This window comes from Mytilus trossulus, chromosome 5 (assembly GCF_036588685.1).
Source record: "Mytilus trossulus isolate FHL-02 chromosome 5, PNRI_Mtr1.1.1.hap1, whole genome shotgun sequence".
Lineage (NCBI taxonomy): Eukaryota > Metazoa > Mollusca > Bivalvia > Mytilida > Mytilidae > Mytilus > Mytilus trossulus.
In genome coordinates this window covers 63,417,514-63,439,740 of record NC_086377.1, presented here as the reverse complement: position 1 = coordinate 63,439,740, position 22,227 = coordinate 63,417,514, and positions in this window count along the sequence as shown.

Genomic DNA, 22,227 nt, shown 5'->3' with positions numbered 1-22,227 from the left:
ACAGCGATATACTACTGTTTCCTTTATTTATATAGAAGAGAATCAGTGGATATATCTTAAAGTGTTGCAGATCACGTTGACTCTTCTATTGAATATTAATGGATGAGACACATTCAAGGTTATATTCCAGTGTTTTAAACATAATGACATTAATGAACAGTTATCCTTGATGATTTCATTCAAATACCAGACCTCACATTTGGAGATAACGTGAATAAACGAAAATTTATAGATAATTGATCAATTATAACATTTAAGTATAGGACGAGATAAAAGAATTACCATGTACTTTCAAAAAATAATTTTCCACGTAAGTAATTGTCAGCTAATTGAACTTTCATTTTAAATAATGTGATGAAAGTGGAGAAATTCACATGCCTTCATTTGAGCAATAAACTACTATCCATTCATTAAAGGTTATTAAAGTTTAAAGGCGACAACCGATGAAATTTTCTTTTGGACTTAGTAAAACTGATAACGTATACAAAAAAATCAAAGGCCGTACTCAGTAAACAAACGGTATAATAATTGAATAAAAAGATCAGAATTGTTTAATAAAAAGTACTGGAATAAAGAATCAGAATAGTGTAATAAAAAGTACTGGAATAAAGAATCAGGATGGTGTAATAAAAAGTACTGGAATAAAAAATCAGATTAGTGTAATTAAAAGTACTGGAATAAAGAATCAGAATAGTGTAATAAAAAGTACTGGAAATAAAGAATCAGGATAGTGTAATAAAAAGTACCGGAATAAAAAATCAGAATAGTGTAATATACTGGAATAAAGAAACTGAAGAAATGACAACAAAATTAACATAGTTACAATACCAAATACATCATGTACTTCAGATTATATTAATATTTTTGTAATATCAAGACCAATTTTAATAGTAACTGTTGCGAATGCAAACCATTTAAATATTTGTTTTGTATCTTAATGAATACAATTGACATGGTACTTATAAATCATTTTAATCATTGAATACACAAATATCAACATTGCGAAAACCTATTGTACAAAATGGGCTTTTATTTTTTTTTATGAAAAATCAACATAAATCATGTATAAACAAAATAAATTATTTTGTCAAAACAAACAGTATTCTTAACAATTAATTTCAATTTAATAACTTTAACATTATTACTTCAAACAGCGTGTTTTCATGCTGATTATAAGGACGAATTCTTAATTCCTATCCTAATAAAAATTATACAGGCCACGATAAATAATGCAAAGTTGGCGAGCACCATCCAAAATGTATAATCGAAGCAATCACAGGATTCATGATTTCCCTCTGTCCATGTTGAGTAGTTTCCGAATGCTACAACAGCAGCTGAAATTCAAAATTCAAGATCAGCAAAGTATAGGTAATTTCATTGTTCGTACCCCAAAATGAAAATAACGTCACGACATAGGTTGAATTTCCATTGTTTGTGACATTATTACTAATCCCGATGTTTGGTGTACACTGTTGAACATTTTACCCATGATGCATTAGATTCTGAAACGGCGAATTGGGTATGTTTAACGACATGCAAAGTATTTTCAATTAATAATCTGATCAAATCTCATATTTTTCAACAATGATACCACTACCAATAAAAATATCCATTATAATAAAATTCATCATAGATACCAGGATTCCATTTTGTATTTACGCCAGGCGCGCGTTGTGTCTAAAAAAGACTCATCATATTATACAATTATGGCCCGTTGAAAAGGTGAATATCCAAAATTGTCAACATGAAGAGGTTATTTCAATGAGGGCACAGCCCGAAGTGAAATAACTTTTAAAGGTTTACAATTTTGAATATTCGTCGATTCTATGGGGCCACAATTGTTTTATTATATCGAACTAACAGTGGAAGGGCATTTCGAACACTTACCTATTTTTAACATTTACACAGACTGACCCGCACAGAAGTTTGAAATCCTATCAATAAGGGGGTAAAAATATACCAAAGTCGACTATCACAGTAGAGCTTCTCTCGCTTCTCTTCCAGATAAGCTTTACTGTGATAGTCGACTTTGGTATATTTTTACCCCCTTATCGATAGGATTTAAAACTCCTGTGGACTGACTTTTGAAAATACATTTGTTTTCGAATGTCTCAAATTTACAACAAAAGTAGAATCTTTTTGTAAAATATTGATGGCCCTGAAAAGGACCGTTTATAAGAGATAGCATCGGCTGCTGTCACTTTCAACTCTATTCATGTCCAATGCCTTATTTCCTCATCTGTCGATGGGCTTCCAGTGTACAACGTGAATGCTGCCATTTTGTTTATTTACGTCTGTGACGTCATGTTCATGGAAGGTAACTCAAGTACAAATCAACAAATTCAAAAGGTTATTCACCGGTGAATAATAGGGTTATTCAACGCTGGTGTAAATTTCTAGGGTTATTCGTCCTTCCTTGCAATTGAATGAAAAACAACTGAATTATTCCATGTCACGTGATAACGTTTCACCCAGGGTTTCCGCTGGCGGTCGCCATTTTCGCAATTTGCGAAAAAATAATAATTGTGGCGATAAAAATTCGTCATTTGCGAAAGAATTTGGCGAAAAAAATATATAGAACGATTTATTTTCCTCCATCTTGTTTATTTACTTTTTTCGAGTTTCTCGGACTTTACCCGATCAGACAATACTCGGAATTCACCTTGACCTCATTAAGATTTAGACAGAAAATCAATAATCAGCTGATTGCATTCTATAGCTATCGACAACAAAGGACTAACTAATAAAGGTGTTGATTGAGTTGTTTGACAAAATGATATGGTTAAATGGCTTCCGCTAAATGTCACATTCAGAATTTATTTACCACTTTGCGACGCACGTGTTTGAACCAAACTTTTGACGTCTCCTTTCCTTTTAAAGATAGTTTAGAAAAGAAAGCTGTTGTGACGAAAATTGTTCAAAAGCAAAAAAAAATTTCCGATCTAAAACTTTTAGTTATCCTTTGACTTTAATATAGGTATTTGATTAGGGAGACTACGTCGTTTTGGGTTGAGCTATGTAGAAAGCTGTAACAAAATAAACTGGAATTGCTTATAATTTCGGAGAAAACATGTTACGTAGCGTTTTGTTACTTGATCACACTGTTTATGCCCCGTTATTTGTCTGTTTGACATTTATCTTCCGACTTTTATATTAAAAGGTAAAAAGTTTAATTAAGTATTGTAATAATCTCATGATACTCTTCTCCTTTGATCATATACATGTGTGTGCTTTACGATCAAGCTGAACAAAAACTTTACTGATTATAACGAGAAAACAAAAGAATCATTTAAATGAAAGGCATATTTCCAGGCAAAAAAAGAATAAAATGTTCGTGAAGACTGTTCCCGATCATTCAATCAATCAATAATTTCCTTATTACATATTTTATTGAAAGCATTTTAAGTGATTGTTGTCATTTTTATCAAAAACAGGTGGGTAAATTGTTGCTTTATAATCAAAGGATTATTTAACTAGTTTCGATGGATGGATCAAACTTGTTCTATTGTCATTTGATATCAATATTGATGTGCGTTATTTTGATAATCTGCCTATTTTTAATGTATGTTCAAAGTATAAATCATATCTGTGACGCTGGTATAGTAGCATGAAATGGTAAATATCCATTTAACGTTTGTTAAAATCATCCCTTCACAAAATTGTTCTGCAATGAGATACACATAAGCTTATCATAGTTTTGGACGAAAACCCAGTGTGACTGCAACTTCAGACTTGCAAGTATTTATTTAGATTTTTTTCCCTATAGACTAAGGCTTTGTTTGCAATTGTAAACCAGATATTAGTGTACTTTAGTCTATTCCATACTATAGAGTGATGTCTAAAACAATACTGATTTTCTTTGCAACATGTTCGTCATCAGTTGTCCCTTTATAATATAATAATGTTTGGTTTGTCACAAAATAAACTGGTAGTAACGATGTTTGATAGTTTCTGTTAAATTAAAACACAACCTGTTTACACTCGGGTGATTTAGACAGTATATCATTGTAGTACAATCAAAATGTCTATTTTGATATATTAATAAACATTGGCGGAAACTGTCATACACCTACGATTAGGAATACAATTACACTTACAGATATCATTTATATCTTGGGCTTTCTAGAAGTGTGAAAATAAAGCGTCGATCCAAAACAATGTAATGATAGTGATGTTTTTCTGTAGTTGAACTTTTTTTTTCAAATACGCACTAGTCTACATAGCATATTACGCACTTGTCTACATAACCTTGTACTTAACCTACTTTTCCAATTGAAAGATAATTATATCGTATTGATTTTCAAACAAAAATTTCAGATAGCGGACTGAAGTAAAAATATGGTATAACTATTTTACAGATAACGAGTTTTTAATTAGGTCATTGATGACTGTCAAATGTAAAGACCATGTACATTGCGTCCATGCCAACGAACACATGTGATTTCTTCAATAATATGCAAAACACTCACATTTTTCACCTGATTATCTTTTTTATCAAATTTTATTACATTATGAAGAGTACAAAATGCCTGATGTTAAAGTTTGACACCGGAAATGACGTCATACTGGAATGTGCAAAAGACTACATCAACGGATCGCAGAATTTTTAATCTTACACCATAATAGAAATAGTTTTAACACCTTACGAGAATTGGAAATTGCTTAATATCAACTCTCGTTATTTAATATAAATAATAATAATAAACTCGCCGAAGGCTCGTTTTTTTTTTATTTTGAAATTAAAAAAACTCGAGTTGATATAAAGCGATATCTCATTCTCACTGTTCATGAAACCTATGAGAAGAAATGTTTTGTAAATGAGAATGTGACGTAGTAGTTGAAGAACAAAAGACTGCATCCTAAAATTTTGAAAATATCAACAACTTACTTTAAAAGGTTTTATATCTCGCACTGTTTCTGCTTCCTCGGTAAAAAGATTATATCATATTTATCTTCAAATAAAAGTCGAGATATCTGACTGAATTAACATTTGTGTATCACAGGACAAGTTAAAACGAACCCTTTGTAATGAAGATATCTTGACAAAAAGAAATTGATTAAAGTATATCAAATGGGTGGTCAACATATTGTTCGCTTGATAAAAAGCATTGTCAATCAAGTCGAATCTATATGATTAAATGATAGAATTATTAATTTCATTTTGATAGTGAAAAACATAACTGTGTTGAAACAAGTTGCTTACTTTAAAAAAAAGAAAAGCAATACATGAACCTAAAACTGCTGACTGCCGGGTCACCAAAAGATTGTTGCTGAATTTGTGTTTGCTTTTGAATTGAAATAATGTATAATAGAAGAATACTGTGAATAGAAGAAGCCAGCTGAACGAATATATTTACATCTTCTATTTGAATAGTTATTGTAAAGCTCGACTATTTTATATATTACTTGGGAATGTACATATTTTTTCCGATTATAACCCATTGGCAAATCCTAATTTCTACTAACCGGATGACTTATGCAAATTGCACAAACCTATCGCAATATAAATTTATGCACTCAGTTTGCTTTATAATCTGGAATTCTGGATACATTTATTTTATCTATCATATCTTTATATTTTGTTTCCTAAATGAATGCCTTAAAATTCTCAACTCGTACTTGAAGCTGTTTTTACTAATGGTAGATGTTGTATGCGGTTAAACCTGTGGCATGCAATTGATTGGGACCTCTTATGAAGAGACTTATTTTGGTATAATAAAACATCTCAAATTTTAAGGATTTCCTGATTTTACTTTAATCAATTCAAAAATTATACAGAGAAACTTAGTTTTGCTAAAGAATTTTTTAATTCAGAAGTTTATGAATACCTGAACACACTTTCAAAATAACCAATTTATATAAAAAGGTATGTAGATATAAAAAAAAAAACAACGCCAGACACGAGTTAAGTCTACAAACAAAGCATCAGTGACGCTCGAATGAAAACATTTTAAAGACTAAATACATTACAAAATTAAGGAATCTATTCCTTGGGTAGACAATCCTCAGCTTTTTAAAAAGGTCAAAGTTTATAATAGGACAGTGACTCAAAAAAGAAACAAAAGAGAAACAACTCGAGGTCAGAATACCGTTAGTAATGATGACCGTGCTTGAAAATCACATGTAAGGCTCTTTCTGTCGTGTGCTGAATTTAGATAACAAAAAAGAAAATAAGCTTCCACGAGTGAATTTAATAGTATTGCATGCAAGTAGTATTTTAGCGCACGAAATAGTAAATAGAAAGCATCTCACTGATACTCAGGAAAAGAATACGCATTTGCGTCATCACATATCTTAATCTAATAGTTAAAATCGAATGTCAAACGGCCTACATTAAATGTTGTGACTCCGGATTAATTGACATTTTATCCGGAATTTTTGAGAACGCAAACCGATAAATATAGTGCGCTTTTGAAATGTGATCTATAATGTGAATGAATCAAGACGTGTAGGATAGTTGGTCAACACAATTAATACAATTTTCAAAACCGTACCATAGTACAAATATTTAGATGCTATAAGGTTAACTACAAACAAACAAAAATTGAATTAAAATTTTATAATAAACTAACGTTCCTGTTAGTAATTTTTTCAAATTCTTTTGAATATATATATAATATCAATAAACACGAACGTCAAGTATTTACGGATGGACTTTTTATTTATCGAATGAATCTATTTTTAAATTGTAACATTCCCCTATGTGAATATATTACTATACAAAATATAAGCAAAGACTTCTAAATCCATACTAACAGCATAAAATAATCAACATTGGGGTTGTAATTAAATTTTGTTGTAATTATTGTAAATTATTTGTACGGTTGTTGTGAGCTGCAAGGATTTAAAATCATGCTTTATGAATTGAAAAGACACAAATATTTTTATTCACGACCGTTTAAAATTTAAATATTTAATAAATTGATCTTACTTTCCGTTTTATGGATATATTACAATACAAAAAAATAAATAATAATTACTCATAAAACATAAAAACTATAATGGTATATAATAATTAATGTAGAAATATAATGATTATTGTTTATACACATTTTTTTTTGTAGGATGCAAGTATTTATTTAGATTTAATTTTTATGTTTCCTTTACAAATGAATATTTAAAAATACCAAAGCAGAGTATATTGTCATATAAAATACTTTAATTGCAACTCTGAAAATATTCTGATTTCAATCATTGTTAGTTTCTCCAGAAACATAAATACAGTAAATATTTTGTATATATTTGTTTGATTCCGATTGAATTAAATACTTTTGATAAGAATATTATCTTTCTGTTTTACGATCTAATATTATCTTTCTGTTTTACGATCTAATATTATCTTTCTGTTTTCCGATCTTATATTAATATTTTAACCAGAATGTTATCTCCCGTAAGTCTAGTATTATCAGGTATCTTGGTGTAATAATGGTTTCTTTATTTTGGCAAAATTTTATTTTTTGGAATTTTATGCAAAATTGTATTTATCCCGGGGTGAACAAGGGTGGGGTGTTATTTACACCGGGATAATTAACAAATCAGATTGCAGGATTTTTGCTGCATAAGAAATAAGATGAAATACACAGTATCCCGTGGTTAAATCTTCAAACATAATTAGTTTACATGTAATCGAGACAACAGACAATACCACGTTATAATTGACAATAAATATAAATATGGCAATCGCATACAATTTCATTATACCCCTCAGGGGGTTCATGCAAAAAGTGAAATTACAAAAATACCGAGGATAATTTAAAACGGACAGTTCGTTATCAAATGGCAAAATCAAAAGCTCAAACACATTAACAGATGGATAACAACTGTTATATACTTGTCTCGGTACAGGCATTTTCTTATGTAGAAAATGGTGGATTAAACCTGTCTTATATCTAGCTAAATCTCTCATATGTATGACAACGTATAAAATTCACATATATTGACAATGATGTGTGAACAAAACAAGCAGACATGAAAGGTAAAAATTTCCCAAATATGTTACAGCAATCAACATTGTGTTGAAATCCGTATCACTATTAAATCAAACAAAGAAGCACAAAAAGCATTTAGACAAAGCACATTGGTAAATATGAAAGACAAGAATTATACTAAAATCCTCATAGAACAATATCACAATGACGGGAGGTATGAATACAGAGTCACGTCAGGTTAATAAATGATTACTTTTAAAGTGAAACCTTTTTTTTGCGCTTGTGAGTTGAAAATCACAAATATGTGTATTGAAAAAAACGAAAAATAATGGCTTTCCTGTTCAACATAGAAATGATGGTTTATAAATTGATAATATAATGGAATTGTATGCGATTGCCATACAAATGAGTGGTTCATCTTGTGTCATATATAAAATCAGATTTAATCCCCAAATTTGTACAGACGGAAATGGCTGTACCAATTCAGAACTAGGACACTTGTTTTACTTTATTTCTGTGCTTGAGCCTAGTTTGCTTTGTGTTTTCATATCATACAGTTTCGACTAACCGGTTACTCGGATAATCGTTCGACCGATTAACCAGTTAACCGGTAGTTTAAGTTGATATGTAAAGGCGTTATCTAAAGTACCCTACACTTGTATTTTTTTTTATAAAACGATGAATTGAAGTTTGTCCTTTGGCATTATAATGCTTATCATTGAGGATTCCTTGCGAAGTTGGCTTTTAAGAATGCCAATACCAACGTATCTACTATTTCATTTAAAGTATGACAAAGCCGTACACAATGGAGGTTTATTTAAAGTTACTGTTTAAAAAAACGTTTATACTAATTATGTTAACTTTAGTTATCTTGCTCCGAACTCAAAGGCAAGTTAATAAATTTTATGTTTTTGTGATTAACATTTACAAAGACAATTGATATGTCAAATTAATAACCACGACGATATTTTTTTTAATAGAACACCATTCTTTAATGATTTCAATACACATTCATATCAAATTTATAAAAATTGAAAAAAGTCCGGTTAACCGGTAAGCGTTTTTGATATTCGATATTCGGTCCTTCCGACGGTTAACAGGTTAACCGGTTAACCGTTGACAACACTTATTTTGCCATTTAGTGAAGAACTTTCCGTTATGAATTCTCCTTGGAGTTATATATTTTCTTGTTTTATTTTTTCTTACGGTTAAGCGTTCGCGCTTCAGTAACCGCGTGTAGAATGAGACAAACACCAAAACACCAGCAGACATTAAATCATTTATTATCATATAATTCAATAACAAGGAAGTAAGTTTAAGAGTGAGGTTTAAAATCGTCCATGAAAATTTTAATCATGCCCTAAAAATCGTTACGATTTCATGTTATAGTTGAAAAAAAAAGTTATACATATCAAATGAACATCGGACTTCTCTTGAATTGTATTTTAAATGTGCGTATTGTTATGCAATCACTTTTCTACATTGGCTAGATGTATAGGGGGAGGGTTGAGATCTCATAAACATGTTTAACCCCGCCGCATTTTTTGCGCCTGTCCCAAGTCAGGAGCCTCTGGCCTTTGTTAGTCTTGTATTATTTTAGTTTAGTTTCTTGTGTACAATTTGGAAATATGTATGGCGTTCATTATCACTGAACTAGTATATATTTGTTTAGGGGGCAGCTGAAGGACGCCTGCGGGTGCGGGAGTTTCTCGCTACATTGAAGACCTGTTAGTGACCTTCTGCTGTTGTTTTTTCTGTGGTCGGGTTGTTGTCACTTTGACATATTCCCTTTTTCCATTTTCAATTTTATTCATGTTGACATGTCCCATTATAACATGTATAAATGGAGAGGTTACAGAAGGTATAATCTCCTCTATATCATACACGTGTTGTTAATAACTCGTTAATAACATGAACAACCAGACGGGTGTCTTATGTGGAGCAGGATCTGCCTACCCTTCCGGAGCATCTAAGATCACCCCAGTGTTTGGTGGGGTTCGTGTTGCTTAGTCTGTAGTTTTCTATGTTGTGTGGTGTAATCTATTTTTGTCTGTTTGTCTTTTTTATCAGGGCGTTTTCAGTTTATTTTCGATCTATGAGTTTGACTGTCCCTCTGGTATCCTTTGCCCCTCTTTTGTGCTGAAATACAAATATCGGTTCATTTGCATAATTTATGATAGTCACTTGTATAGGCGTCTTTGTCGGATTTGTTTTTTAGTATTTATTGCTTGATTACAAATATTTTGTCACCTACATCTAGTGTTTTACTTCCCATATTTTTTTCAATATCACGAAACTTTAAACAACCGAGGTTTAGTTAGCTATGAAAAACCAGCTTTACCTCATATCATTTTCTTTTTTTTTTCAAAGAACCTTAATGAATGACTTCAATGATAAAATTAGGTTTTACTGTTATCAAGGTATGAAAAATAAGAATTGTGTTATGTGTATCTTTGTTTGTTTAAATGTTTTTAACCAAATAGTGTAGTAGTAGGATAGATAAAAATCATTGTGAAAAGAAATGGCATACACTCATTTAACGAGGCCCAATCTAAAAGAATTATGAAAAATCTGACCAATAACTATGTCTGAATTTTTTCCTCAATTCCTATATATGTATAATGAATGGATTAAGCTAAAAAAATATATATACCTTACCTTTATTGTAGTAAAGGGAGGGACATGCTAAAATAGGGCTAATATTATAATGGATATATAGTAAAAATTGCCCTGAAATGAACTAAACGTGAATTTAAAAAAGACTGTTCAATAACTAATTTTATTTTTCACATATGACATGCATCAAACATCACTCTTTCCATTCAAAGTCAGAAAAACAGGTGTTACGGGGGAAAATTTTTATAGGGGGGCTCTCAAAACCTACATTTTACCATTTTATTTACAAGAAAATCAAGATATCAAATCAAAATATCAAAAAAAATTAAAAATGTAATAAGTTGTCTCTTTGTTATCCCTGATAAAAAAAAACTGTAATTATTAATTAAAAAAACATACCTTAAGGTTGTACCCAACACTTTGACTAAAATTAATTTGGCTCGTTTAATTTTCTTAAAATTTTTACAAAGTATTTACTTTGACCCATTGACAAAAATATAAAAATTTTAGAAAATTTGAACCAACCGTTTTATCAGAAATAATACACTGGTTATATAGCAATTTGACAAACACTAATTTTGATCATTGAGAAGCTTAATACTCCTTTAACAACACAACGTAATTAAAACGTTTAGCTGAATTTACAGAGTTATCTCCCTGTAGTGTTAGGTACCACCTTAAAAGGTAAAATTTCACAAGGAGGGGGTGGAGGTGGGGGGTGCAAAATTTCAAGAGTCATTTATTATCATATCTTCACAAGCAAAAATTTAATAATCAAAAATAATTGAAAAGAAATATGTAAATGTAAATTAAACAAACTTATAATACATACATAAAAGAATGCGTTTGAGTTGAAAGAAATAAAAAAAACTTGGTTTATTGGGTTTGACATTTTTGTAGGGAGAATCTCAAAATTTTTTTTTTTTATTTTACACATAGAAAATATTAATAGGAATTGAATTGCATTTTATTTGAAAAAAGTAGATTCCTAGTAAAGACTTGCAAATGGAAATATTGGTTAAAAAATCTTAATGGGGAACATCTCAAAACACAAATTGAATATCTAAAAAAAAATGTAATGCAATACCTTTTTTACATAATCAATGAACCGTGAAGTTGATTAGAAGGGGTAAATACCAAAATGATATTATTTATACTCTGATGCCTATAGGATTATATAAAGTTTTCATAATGATATCATAGCACAATCCTTTATGGTAAAATAAAATAACTTCTACCTGCAGTTCAACCAGACTTTGTACCAATGGACTGACGGACACAGAGATCTTTACACTATAATCCCCTACTTTTAGTAGACGTATATATATAAACTTGTGAGGGTTCACCTATAAAAACAAATATCTCATACAGAATCCTGTTGAAATCATTAAAAGCTGGTCTGTATAGCCTGGAGGCTTGGGTACTTTTAAGGCCGTGTGAACTCCTCTCTGGGAATGAGGAGTCATATCAGTTATCTTGAAATTTTGCTGAGCCATTGTATTTAACTGGTTTTTTTTAAATGTTTTTGAGGCAATATGGAGCAGACTGTCAGTAGTCAATTCCAATGTCATTCAGTGCAGATTATATTGTGAGCCTTTATAGCTGAATCGGTTTCATTCGTAATCATACCACATCTTCTTATTTGTTTATATCTACTGCACCCGGGAGACTTGGTGATGACTTCATGCATTTGTTCCAACAATGGTCATTACTACAGACAGAACTAACACTCTCTGATCTATTTTTTGGTTTCAAGGCCAGATAAACATAATAAAAAAAAACAATCTCTTACTGATTGAGTATTTAATAATTTCAATATTAACAATATAACAAATAACATAAATTCAACAATGAAAACAAGGTAACTATATATGTTTATGAACAGATTTTTAAAGTCCCTAAAACATAAGGTTGATAACTGAAATCAAATGAAATTGTAATTTTTGTGCAACTGTATTAATGATCAGTATATATCTGGACAACTGATCTGTCAAATTAATTGCTATTTTTTTTTTAAAGAAACAAAAGTATTTAATGATTTCAATACACAAATAATATAAATATCAAAAGTCTGGTTAAACAGTTTTCTATATATATAACAAGGAGACTATATCAGACCCTAAAAAAAGAATAGGTTTGTTTGCCCTAATGCTACCTACCTTGAAAATACTACCTACTTAAAAATCTTTTATTGTCCTAATGTGAAAATATTTATTTTTATTCAGATAGACATGAAGACTTATAAACATTGATACTTAAATTTCTCATAGCCAAAAGAAAAAGAAAAGAAATAGCCTACCTACATTGTAGCAGAAAATATACCAACTGTCTCGATGCATAGATTGGGTACTAAGGGTTTTGGCAAACCAAAATATTTCTAAGTGTGGCCTCATTCTGACACCAAATTTTCACTGATTTTGGATATATCCACATTGCGGCACATGATGTTAAAGGTTTTGTTATAAGAGTCAGGGTTCTCACTAGGAATTTTTCATGGTGAGTCCTGGGACTCATCACTTTTAGAAATGCTCAGTCCCAAAAGATTTTGATGATTGCAGGATGCAATGTATTTTTTTTTGTGTCATAAGATAATGAAATGTGACGAAATACAACTTAAACGATGCGTGTTGGGTTGGCAGATTTTATTAAATCAATAAAAAATATGACTTCTTAATAGTTATTGCTCAAAATTTATGCATGTTACAGACTTCTTTCTGGGTCTATATCATATCCTTGATGTGGGGCCACATTGAAAAAAATGTTGGTTTGCCAAAACCAGAGTTCCATAAAAAAGATCAGGGCAATAGTCTGAGTATTTGGTGCATAGTACAGAATAAATTTAAAATGTACATGTTCAAAATATAAAAAAGAAGATGTGGTATGATTGCCAATGAGACAACTGTTCACAAGACACCTCAATGACACACAAATTAACAACTAAAGGTCACTGTACAGCCTTCAACAGTGAGCCAAAGCCCATTCAGCATAGTTACATGTAGCTTCAAAAGGCCCTGAAAGCTATATCATAATTATGTCAACAAATTTAATCACAATCCCAATTCAGACAGTATCAAGCTGGAATATTGTGTCCAATATTGCCCCAATTGTCAGGGTTTGATAAGCGCTCAATGAAGCATTTTATTCTACTGTGTAAAGTACCTTTTCACTGGATGATGTAAGATTTTGGTTCTGTAAATTTGATTTTGTATTTTTTACATTCTTGCCCGACAGAAAAACCCAACCAAAAGCAATAAACTAAAGTAACGATGATAGTCCGTTGGAAGGGGACGAAAATTGGCTGATCCGTGTTAAGAGAGTGTCATATCTCTTGCACGTTAAAGACACCCTTATAGATTTCGAACAAGAGTAGGCTAATGTTACTACAAGGCAGCACTCGCAAGACATCATAATTATTTGCAGTCCAGGAATTGGTACTAGGTAAACATGCTACATGTGAATATAAAGTATAAATATACAGGGTGTGCAGATTTTATTTTTGCACTTACCAGTTGCAAGTTTGGTGTTGACATCAAATATCCTTGGCCCATGGGATGCATTGTGGGTTTTGCCCATGACAACACGTACAAAGTCATTACAGTTATAACAACGAACAACCAGGTGACCACATAAACCAGCAGGCAAAATTCCAATTCCATCTTTTAACTTCAATGTAATGTCACATCTGGAACATCTCATATTATCAAAAAAGGTTTGAATGTCAGTCACATGTCTGGTATAACCTAATGGCTTTAATTTTCCAGAAAAATAGAACTCATTGATCTCATCAAACGACGCAGAGGATTGATACGTGTGATCATGTTGGAAAGAACCTGGTGTAAAAGATGTATCAAAATCGGGCGTAAAAGTAGTATCAAAATCGGGTGTAAAAGTAGTATCAAAATCGAGTGAAGATGGTGTATCAAAATCAGTTGTGGATAAATCGGGTCTAGATATGTTGTCTAATCTGTTGTTGTAAGTCTCTGCCTGACAGTTTTTCAAAAACCGACCGTTCTTCTTTCTGCTAGGCATGTCGTCTGATATTGTTTACTTTGCCGTAAATGGCGCGAAACTATGTCGTAAACAATAATAACAGTATAAATGTAAATAAAATATAAACTACGATCAAAAATTGATTTATTTTATCATTTTAGTTCCTAAAATAATCAGAAAAGGTATTGTCTATATTTATTTTATGTGTTATGTTATAACCGTTAAACCAACTACCGAAAAATGCCCGAGTTGCGCAATAATCAAAAACGCGTTCTAGATCGGACCTCGTTTATTCGGATGACACAATTATATTAAACGTACTGTTTTATAGAATATCTTGATATAAGTACGATGACATATTATCCAAATTTCATTTTGTGAGAAAGAGTGTTCTATGAGACAGGTGAGAATGCAAGCTATTTGCTTGAAACGACTAGTTCTACATGTGAGCTAAATACATGACGCAGTAGGTAAGCTTTAGATCGTTAATAAAGATAACGTAAGGAATCCGGGCCCATGGTATCTTTCTAAATATTACTGTCTACTGTGTCTCCTTTATTTAGTATAGACAAAAGATGTGATACTGAAATTCAAAGGAAATGCGAAATCTAAAATATCTATCCATTTGTTTGTTGCAAAAATTAACAACCTTACTTTTATTAAATTTGAAAAAAAGTACAAGAATTAATGACTTAGCGATAATAGAAATAGACAATTTTCGAGTTCGATGCATTTCAGTCAAAATCATTGGCTTTAGTGAATGTCATTCGTGCATCAACAATGAGTCTTTTGTAGACGATGCGCGAGTCTTGCGCAAATACAAAATTACAACCCTGGTAATCTTTTAATGAGTTTGTTTAGGGGCATCGTCATTTTTTTCCCATGTTGGACGAGTGGTATGAAAATAATGATGATATATTGCCCGAATCCTTCGTCCTTTATTATTATAATTGACAACCAACACTGCTGTCATTAGGGAATTGTAATTAAGTGCCTACGGACCAAAGACTATTTCTAGTTTATTCTGCACAATGACGATTCTCAAGACGCTTGATGAGCGTTAATAGAGCAAGGATACAGTCGATCACCTATATCTGGTAAATGACGTCATCAGGGCGCGCATTATTGGCGATTTTTTCCGGTAAAGGACATAACTCAAAAGTGGTCTTTTAAACAACACTTGGTTTGGAAACATAGGAAATATCATAACCATTATTCATAGTTCAATTAGCCAAACATTTATGAAACATGCATGAAAAGATTTTAACATCAATTGTTCTTCATAATTAACAGCAGTACATATTATTTTGAAACATTGACTTGTAAATCTCAAAATAACCGAATATCATAAAATAAACAAATCTCTTAGTCATGTTATTAAAAGAAACCAGAACAAAGCAAGGAACAATGAAAATAATAAAATCTTATTTCAATTTGTTTGATTAGTTTAATTTGAAAAACAGTAATTAGGACGAGCACGTTGTTGCACAATGAATAATTGCTGCCAAGATGAACAGTACCCAGTGCGCTATCACCATTCCAAATGTATAATTAAAGCAACCACAGTTGGTTTGATTTCCCGCTGACCATCTTGAGAAGTTGTTAAATGTCAGAGCAGTCGCTACAATTAAAACAACAACATCAGAACTCGCAAAATAGCTTTTATCATATCGGTTTATCTTAATAGTAAAAGTTAATTTGCTTCATTATACATATCTATATCATATATCATCACATTAATCACATGTCTTCTTTCTTTCACTACGCATTCTAGTTTTATGTTTTATGTTTGATTTTTTTCCTTTGATGTATTACTTAAATTATTTGTTTAGCAACAAAACCAGGTTCAACCCACCTTTTTTCTTAAAATGTCCTGTACCAAGTTAGGAAAATGACTGTTGCTATCTTATAGTTTGTTCCTGTGTGTGTGTTGCATTACCGTTTGATTTTTGATGCACTTCAGTCTTTCTAATGTTTCGTTGTTTTCTTCTTAAAGTAGATGTGTTTCCCTCGGTTTTAGTTTGTAATCCGCATTTGTTGTATCTCAATCGATTTATGACTTTCGAATAGCGGTATACTTCTGTTGCCTTTAATTATCTTATTTATTTAATTGCGTCTCAAGTTATCTGTATAACTATTATCAAACGTACACTTATGGTTTTGAAAATTTAATATTCATGAAATTTTAATATTCATTGGGGGTGAATTTTCGAGCTGTTTCTAAGTACGCTGTGTCTTTATCTAGTTTTGATATGACCATTTCACTTTTCTTTTCATTTTGATTCAAAATAAAATACTACAATCTAGATACTTATATAGGATACAGCCACAAAGACTAAATATATTTATTTGTTTTTACTCAATCGATTTATAAATTTCGAACAGCGGTAAACTACTGTTGCCTCTATTTAGTCGCCTATCCTGATTTTAATTTAATAGTTAATTATGGGGTTTGGATACTAATATTTGATTTTGAAATAAAACAAAAGTTATTTTCAGATTAAGTAATATTTAGCCTATAAAGAGCTAATTCAATAAATTACCTGCAATTAAAAATCCTATGTATGCTATTATAATGATTCCAACTAGACCTTTAAAGAAAATTCCATGACATTCCGAATTTGCACAACAAGTGTTAACTATGAAAAAACTTCCAAATATTACTGCACCGAATGTTCCACAAAGTAAAAGGGCTCTTGGCACGCCTTCTTCAAATGGACATATGCAAGGGAGCCCTAAAAGAATAGAGTTGCAAAGTATTCCATTATAAATTAAATACTTCTTTTTTCTCTTATAGTTGATGTGTTTCCCTCGGTTTTAGTTTGTATCCCGGATTTGTTTTCTTTCAATCTATGACTTTTGAATAGTAATATCTACTGTTGTCTTTCTTAAATAAGCATACGAAATACAAAATTTGATTAAAATTCAAATTTTGAAGAGACATTGTTGCTTTTTTACAGAGGAGAACCGTCTTCCCTCTCTAGCCATGGAATTCACCGATACAAAGGAGAAGTCAGGTAATCGTAAACTTGTAAGACAATACCTGTACCAAGTCAGGAATATGACAGTTAGTTATTCATTCGATTGACGTGCTTGAACTTTTGATATTGCCATTTGATTAGGGACATTCCGTTTTGAGTTTAGTATTTTGGTAAAAAAAAATTTGGTAACCCAAATCCTTAATGAAAATGTTCAATTAGTATCTTGACATTATATTGATACAAACAGAATACTAGTCAATGGTTTCTTCAGTTGATTTCTCAAATTACGTACCAAAGTTAAAAGTAGCTTTGTCGCTTTTACGGGCAATGTAGACATATAACACTGCTAATCCCGCTTGGATTCTGACGAACAATTGTAATGCATAATGAAAGATAACAAAAAAGTTATTCTGTATTTATTTTGTTACAACACTCACCAACACCAACGTTAATTGTTTGAAAGATGAACATCCCAAAGCAGAAAAACAATCCACATGCAGCACCTTAAAGAAAGCAAAACTCAAGTTCGAACAATAACCTTTATTTAATCTAAGTATTATTAATTTTTTTTAATTTTAGGGTTTTAACGTTAAAGGTAATACTGAAATGCTCCTCGGTTGAACTAAATTGATACTGTGTTTTCTAAATTTTTATAAGGTTAATGATTAAAACACATTAAAAGTCTTTCATTTTTTTTCGTCATAGTACATTGACATATTGCTTGACTAGTTTGTGATTTTGTAAATAATACAGAGCCTTTGCCTAATATTTTTTAAGAAAGATAAATAAATAGTTGAAATTTTGCGGTATTTTTTATAGACATATGTCTGTTAAAAAATATATATATATGATATAAAATTTACAAACATTGTGTTTGTCGATATAATCTTGTTTCATAAACTTCCACTTCTTTTTTCCCTTGGAGTTCGGTACATATATTTTTTCAATTTCTTTAAAGGAAATATGCACAGGATGCAATTATCACTTGCGTGTAACTGTCTGTCTATTGTTTTGTTTTTTATTTGTGTTGAAGGCAAATGCATTGTTCTGATTTACCGATTTATAAATAAACATGATAAACTCGATTTTTAGTTCAACATTTTTCGTTTTATCTCCTTGAAAATAAGATTTTTTTATTTAATACATAAGGTTTATTCGTTTACAGTTATGATTAAACTAACTAAGTTGAGTTGTTATACATGCAATAGTGAATTCATACAGTTAACCTGTAAGCCATGTATTACACTACCGATAATTTTTCATAGAAATAATATAATAACATATAACCTGCCATCTTCCTCTTACTCTTCCTAAAATAAAACAACGATTTTTATTTTACATTTTTCATAATACAGCTCAAAACTAGAGTATCAATCCATCATACGCTGCTGTCTTGAGAGTAAGCACGTTAATGATTAACATTTTTGGCTATAATTTTAATCAGTTGTCAGTAACAGCAAGTAGTCTGAGTTCATGTTAAACGGGTGTATTGATATCTGTGTTTTCTGCGACAAAATCAAACGCCAACATACATAGAAACAGACTCTCTAGTAACAACTACAATTTTCCTGACTTAGTACAGGACATTCTAAGACAAAAATGTTGAGTTGTGGCTGGATTTACGGCTAGCCAAACATCCCACTTATATGAGTATTAAAAAAACAGGAATACAGTACAAGAAAATACAAGAATGCTCAGGACAGAGAATTACATAGTTAAATAATATAATAGAACATTACAACAGGCAAAACCAATAAAAAAAAACGGACGACAATTGAATGTACGACAGTATACCAGTAAACAACAAACAAAGTATAAACCAATGCAGTAAAATCCGGTTTGCTGTCACTCTGAAAGCCTAGCTCTTGTTATGATGTTTTTATGGTGTACTGTTACACCAAATCGAAGGTAAGAGCAGGTTTTGGCATTAATAAACTCACCAGTTTAACCCCGTCCCATTATGTTTGTGTCTGTCCTAAGTCAGGAGCATGTAGTTCAGTTGTTATGATTTATTGATGTGTAAACATTTTATTTCGTTCATTATTTTGTACATAAATCAGGCCGTTATTTTTTTTTAGTTTTAATTGTTGTACATTTGTATTATTTATAGCTGACTATGCGGTTTATGTTTTGCTCATTGTTGACGGTTGTTCCGTGACCTATGTTGTTCGTTTCTATGTCATTTTGTCTTTGCTGAGAGTTGTGTAATTGGATATCATACCAGAACTTATTTTAATATGCAACTAAATTTTGATTTCTTTTTCTTTTCTTTCTTTTTTTCTTTTTTTTTTGTATAGTTAATGTGATAGATTCGCGTGAGGTTTTATGAAATAATCTTTCTAGTAAATTAATCGTATTTAAAATGTCTACTTACGTTCAAAGATATACAACCTTGTTTTACCCTTATTTAACCCCGCATTCTTGCATATCTTTAACTTTAACAGGTGATAAGACTTTGGAATCTTAAAGTAGTAGACAGTTGATAACATGCTTATGTGTACAGTTAGTAGTTGTCGTCTGTTTATGTAGTTTATAAATATTTTGGGGCCCTTTATAGCTTGCTGTTCGGTGTGATCCGAGGCTCCGTGTTGAAGGCCGTACCTTGGCCTATAATAGTTTACTATTATGTATTGTTATTTGGATGGAAAGTTGTCTCATTGTCACTCATACCACATCTTTCTATATCTATTAACCCAAATCATTGATATATGAAATTAAGAAATTTTGAACTAAAAAAGTGTATATAAAAGAAGGACGTACGAAATCCATGTATACAATTTTCGAAGAAAGTTTCAACTTGTTTACATTTTCACAATATATAGTTCTTAATATTTGCCACTGGACGTTATAACCACTTACCAACAAATATATCATCAAATCTTTCCCGTCATTGGACCCAAAAAACTTAATTAATTAAAATGATTTGCTAACAAATACAGTAATAGTTTAATCAGACGTGTTGCTTTTGTCTACTTCCGATCCGTAGTAAGATTTTGCCAAAGTAGGACACCCGTTATGTTGAGTAATCTGTATTCGCAGCCACATCACGTCAGAATTAGGATATTAAATTCGCCGAAGGAAAAAAGTACCAAGCCGCTCTCTCTTTGTTCAAAACTCTTGTAAGAACTCGTTGAGGAATTCATATGCGTCCTGTTGCAATGCTTAATGTTCTGTCCATATACTCAACGTACGTACCTTTATTTTTAAAAGGCATTCAACATGTGGCGTATCCAAATCTTTTTGAAAGGGAGCCCGCTGAATGACCTAGGAAGGGGGCTCCAGTCACGCTCTAGTGATTCCCTTTAGTAATCAACCATTTTTCCAACGAAATTGGGGACCGGGTCCACACATCTTCCCCCTGGATCCGCCTATGATTTGAGTAGTAACTAAAGTAGTAGTTGATGTCGTGAATATAAGATGTTGAATATAATTATTCCAGCAGCACCTGCATACGGGGTATATATCTCCCAATTGATACGATATTCCCGTGCTTGCATTTCCTATCTTGATTTTCTTGATAGAGGGTTACTGCTCACAAGGAAGCTATTAAACCAAGAGTTCCAAATGGTGAAGTTGAAATCATCCCTTCGTAAATTTTACGGACGCCATCACGAGTTGGTTGACCGTTATGGAATAACCGTTTCACAAATGATATCGGATATGTTCCTTACGTCGTAACTACAATCCCCTTCCCTTTCATGAATTTGACCTACCGAATTAGACTATTTACCGGATTTGTAATCACATAAGCAACACGACGGGTGCCGCATGTGGAGCAGGATCTGCTTACCCTTCCGGAGCACCTGAGATCACCCCAAGTTTTTGGTGGGGTTCGTGTTGTTTATTCTTTAGTTTTCTATGTTGTGTCATGTGTACTATTGTTTTTCTGTTTGTCTTTTTCATTTTTAGCCATGGCGTTGTCAGTTTGTTTTAGATTTACGAGTTTGACTGTCCCTTTGGTATATTTCGTCCCTCTTTTAAGGACAAGCTACAATTAATGGGCTATATCACAGATATTGGTAAAACTTTCCAGTTTTGTAGTTTTTTCATCGGAGTTCGGTATAAAATTTTTGTTATTTTAACTTTTAACTGAATATTTTTTATATATAATTTACAATTCAAAGTCATTTCGTACTTTACAGAATTTGTCACATTGGTAAATTGTAAAATAAACTAAAAAAAACGCGAAGGAAAATTCAAAACGGAAAATCCTTTCTTGAATTGTAAAATGAAAAGCTAACTTGGACTTTCGTGTATTAGTATAATGTTACATATTCGATATTAAGTTCGGAATTTATATCAATCTTTTTCCCGATTCGCAATTAATAATGTTTGAAATTGCATTGAAATACACTAGTCACGGCGTTTCTTCAGAAATGTACCCGTTAAAAAAGATTTTTGTTTCTCATTCCAAAAAGTGTAAATTTTATTACAAAATAAGGAATTGAAAAAAAGAGACTAGGAAAGGTGGAGACAAACTATTACTCAAAAAGTTATTTATAAGACTCCTCATTTCGTCGCGATTGCCATATACGAATAACGGGTTTTTCTCTCTCTCCTAATTAAAAACCTTTAAATCCGGCTCACGGCGTGTCGTTCTTGTACAAAGTAGGATACATATTCAATCTGATCAAAAAAACATGTTCGCGTTCTAACATGCATTATATATTTGTCACGGTCAAACAGTCATTATTTTTTTTTATTTTTTTTTA